The sequence below is a fragment of the Rosa rugosa genome, chromosome 3, assembly GCF_958449725.1.
Source record: "Rosa rugosa chromosome 3, drRosRugo1.1, whole genome shotgun sequence".
NCBI classification, from domain to species: domain Eukaryota; kingdom Viridiplantae; phylum Streptophyta; class Magnoliopsida; order Rosales; family Rosaceae; genus Rosa; species Rosa rugosa.
This window is the reverse complement of record NC_084822.1, coordinates 10,720,061-10,724,430: the sequence shown is the minus strand read 5'-3', so window position 1 is coordinate 10,724,430 and position 4,370 is coordinate 10,720,061. Positions and strand designations below refer to the sequence as shown.

The 4,370-nt window shown below is 40.3% G+C and overlaps 1 long non-coding RNA gene across 1 annotated transcript; it reads left to right on the top strand.

Annotated features, from left to right (window-relative positions):
- The first annotated feature begins 2,713 nt into the window (after positions 1-2,713).
- On the top strand, positions 2,714-4,162 carry LOC133735953 (uncharacterized). Its single transcript, XR_009859365.1, has 2 exons — positions 2,714-2,799; positions 3,145-4,162. It is a non-coding gene; the product is annotated as an uncharacterized LOC133735953 (long non-coding RNA).
- Positions 4,163-4,370: the final 208 nt, after the last annotated feature.

The following is a 4,370-nucleotide window of genomic DNA, read 5'->3' as shown; positions in this document are numbered from 1 at the left end:
TAAGATAAATAAGGGGAAAAATTCATCAACGGTGTCTGGACACTTAGGGGACTTTCAGAATGATACCTGAACTTACAAAGTTATCAATGTGATACCTGGACTCATTTTTTCGTATCAATGTCGTACCTATGACCAATTTCCGTAACGGCTCCGTGACGGAAATTGGCCGTAGGTATCACATTGATACGAAAAAATGAGTCCAGGTATCACATTGATAACTTTGTAAGTTCAGGTATCATTCTGAAAGTCCCTAAGTGTCCAGATACCGTTGGTGAATTTTTCCTAATTTTGCACGTGAGTCACTTAATGAAGACAAAATGACCGATTTACCCTCAAATTCTTTTTTTCTTTTCTTTTCTTTTTTTCTTTATTCTTCTTTCTTTCTTTCTTTCTTTCTTCTTCTTTTCTGGTTTCTTCTTCCCCTGATTTGAATCATCAAGATTCAAATCATCTTGCTCGTCCGATTCCCACCGCCGATCGCCGATCAAACACCGCCGCTGCGTCTCAATCCACCTTCATGCACCACAGATGTTTCTGGTTCCCCCAACTTCAAATCCTATAGCAAATTGAAATTCTGGATTGAGGCTTCACCGTTCACTCCGAGTTCATCCCCGCCGCCAATGACTTGACCACCACCACTCTCGTTCTCTCCTCCGACCCCCTTTTATACACCATTGATCAGAAACTCAGACCCCGCCAGCCCTGCACTCTCAAATCACAGCTCCAATCACACCCCTCCATCCTCTCCTTCTTCCCGACATGCAACACCACCTCCACACCATCCTCACCTGCAACTTCATCGGTTTAGCCGACAACTTCGGCCTCTAGCCCAACTTCGATCAGAGGCAATTTTCGGCAGACAAAGATTAACAACTTCGGCCTCAACACCATCCTCACCTGCAGAAAATTCGAGCTGTTCTTATTCACCAGCTTCGCCACTCCACTGCTACCCACCATTGTGCCTCGCCGATTAGTAAACAAAGGACTCGGAGCCTCCACCATCGAGAAATTGAGGCTCACGTTCTGCGTGTCCTGCGCGGCCAATAGACGACCTTGCTAGGCTGGTCGTATCCAAGCCGGTCCTGCATGTCGTAGAATTGAATGGCGGTGTGGGCGACGAGCCTGATACTGCGATCCCTGGGGCCTTTGGTGGTGCAAACCTTGCTGTGGCTGTCCTTCCGGCCGGTGGCCCTTAGAATGTGGCCTTGAGCCTCCACGATTTCGCTAGCGGTGGAAGAAGAAGCAGTCATTATCCCCAAACCCAATCGAGAAGCAGCGGAGGATGACGTTGTTGTGCGGTGGTGGAGGTTGTTGTGGTCAAGTCATTGGCGACGACGGCGGGGATGAACTCGGAGTGTGCGGTGAAGCCTCAATGCACAATTTCAATTTGCTATAGGATTTGAAGTTGGGGGAACCAGAAACATCTGTGGTGCATGAAGGTGGATTGAGACGCAGCGGCGGTGGGAATCGGACGAGCAAGATGATTTGAATCTTGATGATTCAAATCAGGGGAAGAAGAAACCAGAAAAGAAGAAGAAGAAAGAAAGAAAGAAGAATAAAGAAAAAAAGAAAAGAAAAGAAAGAAAGAATTTGAGGGTAAATCGGTCATTTTGTCTTCATTAAGTGACTCACGTGCAAAATTGGGAAAAATTCACCAACGGTGTCTAGACACTTAAGGACTTTCAGAATGATACCTGAACTTACAAAGTTATCAATGTGATACCTGGACTCATTTTTTCGTATCAATGTGATACCTACAGCCAACTTCCGTCACGGAGCCGTTACGGAAATTGGCCGTAGGTATCACATTGATATGAAAAAATGAGTCCAGGTATCACATTGATAACTTTGTAAGTTCAGGTATCATTCTGAAAGTCCCCTAAGTGTCCAGACACCGTTGGTGAATTTTTCCCATAAATAAGAGTATGCTAAAGATGCTTTTAAATCTTAGGATTAAATAATGTTTACTCCATATACTTATAGGGTTTCGACGTTTCAGTCCCTCACTTTTCAATTTCACTCAGATACTCTAAACTCTCTAATTTCACACAATAGGTCATTGCCATTAATTCTCCATCAAAATCTTCGTTAAATTGTTGATGCGGCATTCCTCACACTCCGAAATGTCTATTATACCTTCACTAACTCTTTTTCTGTAATTTAATTTTTCTCCTTTTCTTTTTCTTTTTGCCTCTTCTTCTTCCGTCTCTCTCCTCCTCTGTTTATCTCCATTTTCTTCTTCCATCTCTCTCCTCCTCTACTTCCTCGTATTTCAAGTCGAATGGGAATCTAAAGGGCTCTCTCTCTCTCCCTCCATCCCCACCCCCTCTCTCTCTCTCTCCCTCCCCACCCCCCCCCCCCTCTCTCTCTCTCTCCCTCCCTCCCTCCCTCCCTCCCCACCCCCCATCTCTCTCTCACACACATTCAATTTTGAATCTCAAAGTTTGGGTTCCTCTCTCTGTTTTCTACATCAGCTATTTTCCTCGTTCTTTTTTTGTACAAAGAGACCCATTCCCAGAAATTGATTTAGCTTTGGTTCACTTCCACAAGGTAAAATTGTAAAACTTTCCCATGTCTCTTCTTTTGTTTAATTCTTCGTCTCATTTTTTTCTTAATCAATTCAACACAAACCTTTAAAGAATTCAATGGATCTTTGATTCTTTTAGATTTCAGATATAGGGTTTTTGATATTGCTTTTGCTTAATTCAATTTCAGATGGATTGGAAAACGGAACTTGGTATTCACGATGATGGGCAACTTGGTATTCTCGATTTCAATTTCAGTCCCTCAATTCAAAAAGTAAGAATGGTTTACCATTTGATAGGGTTCACTCTGTTGTTTGTGGCTTTTTTATGAAAATGTGATATAATCTGAATCAGATATATACATTTCACTCAGCCTTCTATTTATCTCTGCTTAATACAGAGTAAATTTATAGGGTTGATGGGCATATCGCAATGATGAAAAGTTTAGTCATCTAAGACATGCGTGAAATTACAATTGAAAGATTGGTGCTCCCTCTTTTGTTGGGGTTGAGGAACCTCTTGATGAGACTAATATTGATTATTTTTTTAATGCATCTCTCTACATTTTACTTAGTTATTCTCTTAACAATATCATTTCTAACTTATTTTGTGTTTTTAGGTACTTTTGAGTCTAGAAATGGAAGACAATGAGTTATATGTGTAGAAATGAGAAGAAATTGAGAAATGAAGTTTTCCCAGGAAAAGGAATCCTGAATGAAGTAGGAATCCTAAGTCAACTAGGAGTAAGCTCGGAAAAATGATGTTCGGAAATGAAAAATGGAAATGTCCCAGTTGGACTAGGAAACCTGATCACACTAGAAGTCCTGATGATACTAAGAGACCTGGGAAGACTATGAGATGTTGTGGCTTGAAGATGACTCAAGATTGTTCAAGAATATTCTAGAATGCACAAGAATTTCGACATAAATGAAGATGGGCTTTGAAAATGACCAATTGAGAAGCCTGGCCCAAAGATTGAAGCATGTGACTTGCACATGAGTCTGTAGATCCTTCTTGACGTCTTGGAGGAATTCTTGGCCCATTAATATTGATTTTTCCGTGAGAAATAAAGGGAATAAAGAAAATATTTCGGCAAGAGTTCAAAAAGGGAGAGTTTTGGAGAAAATCTAATTCGTGTGATTTTTGAAAAAGAAAATAAAGAGAATAAATATTGATTCAGGTTTTTTTATTCCATAGGAGTTGAATGAAGACCAAATTGAGGGAAGATGAATGGAAGATTTCGGCAATGAAGAAGATGACTTGTTCTTCAATTCTTATGGAATTTTCTCATTGGCCGAATGATGCAATCAAGAAGAGAAATCCTAGGAAACCCTAGGGTTGCCGTGCACTATATATAGGGAGGTTTGTGAAGATGTTTAATGCACCACAAAATTTAGAATCAAACACCACAATTCGTCCCCTTCATCCTCCAAAGTTTCAGCAACTTCATAATCTCCAAAGTTCAAGACCGTGAAGCATCCTTATCTCCATTCAAGCATCCTTGCCGTGAGCCACCTTCCATTCCACCACCTTTGAAGCTTCATGCATCCTTGAAGAATTCAAAAGTGTAACCATGAATCTCTCTTTTATGTTTTCGGTTTTGATACTTTGTAAAACCATTTCGGTTTTCATATTGATTTCGGGTTTCGTTTTATTGTTCTATGATTTGCGATTTTTATGGTGGATGAAGTGTTGATTTTAGATATGTAGTTTTCAAATACTATGAAGCATGTTTTAGGTTTTCAAAACAGAAAATTGTGATTTTAATATTGTTATGCATGATTGTTAATTTCGAGCTTCAATCCCATCTTTTATGTGTTAATTGATCTTTGGATGCATACTTTA